This window comes from Sinocyclocheilus grahami, unplaced genomic scaffold (assembly GCF_001515645.1).
Source record: "Sinocyclocheilus grahami isolate Dianchi unplaced genomic scaffold, SAMN03320097.WGS_v1.1 scaffold1541.1, whole genome shotgun sequence".
NCBI lineage: Eukaryota > Metazoa > Chordata > Actinopteri > Cypriniformes > Cyprinidae > Sinocyclocheilus > Sinocyclocheilus grahami.
The window spans coordinates 115,898-117,432 of NW_015506720.1; positions in this window are offsets into that span (position 1 = coordinate 115,898).

Sequence of the window (1,535 nt, forward strand, 5' to 3'; positions counted from 1 at the left end):
AAATTCTCTAATATTGGTCAGTAATATCACAAACATGTAGAATTTAATCTTTTGTTTCCTTCACAAAGTATTTCTACAATTCGGTTTCCTTGTTCATTTTGATTTATTTTCAGTTTGGTGTTGGCATTTGACAGACATTTCAATTTAATAGATACATTCTGCTTCCGGTGTTGTTTTGATGACTCATTTTCGATTCTTAACTTCGATTTCTTTGTCCCCGTGGAAAGACTTGACACATCCTGAAACACAGAGAACAATATGTCATTGCAATCAGTTACTAACAACCTAACAGGGGAAAATAACTATTAGTTAAACAAAATATGAAACAAATTATGCATCCATGCTTCCACAATACATGCTTGTATAGTTACTGAAATTTGATCCCGAGGTAGTAATGTAGTCTAGTAATGATCTGATTTGGGATGTATAACAAATCATAAATACTGATATGCAAACTAAACCAGGGACACACTTAACAACTAACTGAATCATTCTAAGACTGAACTCAAAACACTTATGATTTTAAATGCTGACTGTAAACACCAACTGCACGCAAATGGCTCTGACACATTTGGGTGTGATCGGTTTTAAGTATCAAATTACATTCATAACCAGCCTTACAGTTGTGTAGTGTGTTCCTGGTTTAGCTAATTAACTTAACTAATCTCAGCTGGCAAGATGGCTGGTTCACATGTACCTGGCTAACACGTGTACCTGACTAATTTGCTAACATGGGGCCAGGCCACAGTGCATATTGGTATTATAATATCATATTAGCATATGTGAATAGCAATTAAAGAAACCACTCACCATTTCTCCAGTGTAACAATTCCACAGTCAACAGTCCCTAACACAAATGTACATCACAATAGTGATGTTTGTCTTCTTCTTCATTGGAGTTTTAAGGCAGTTGGCATCCATAGTGTTGCATTACTGCCATCTGCTGTCTCACTTTAACTTACTATACCTTAATTAAATTAGTCCTTCCAGTCCAGTCCTCCTTAGAAAATTAAACAAATATCTCCTTCCTTGGTCACTATTTCCTTATGTTACTATATTTTTAACATTAAACTCTATTATACCTATTTCCAGTAGCTGATTCTTGTATAGTGATGTTTGATTCTTCTTCTTCTGTTTTATGGTTGGTAGCACCAGCATTAAGGTGCATTATCGCCAGCTTCAGTGTTGGAGTGTGGACCAAAGTTTACTCATTTCATAAAAGAAACCCTTCGTTCTCTTTATCAGTTCTGTACTTTTGAGATAAAGAAATAAGCTCTCTAATCCATAAGTGATTATACTTTTTTTTAGCTTTATTCCTTCCACTCCCACCTTTCTATGTTCCTTCTTCATTGTTTTTTTTCTTCATTAAAATACTTTTGACAAACACATAGATGTTCCACTGACTCCTCTTGTGGCAAACATAGAAATCATGATTATAACTTGTGTACACCCCCCCCCCCCCCCACCACAACAAACAGATACAACCTAACCCTAACCCTAACCCTAACCCTAACCCTAACCTAACCCTAACCTAA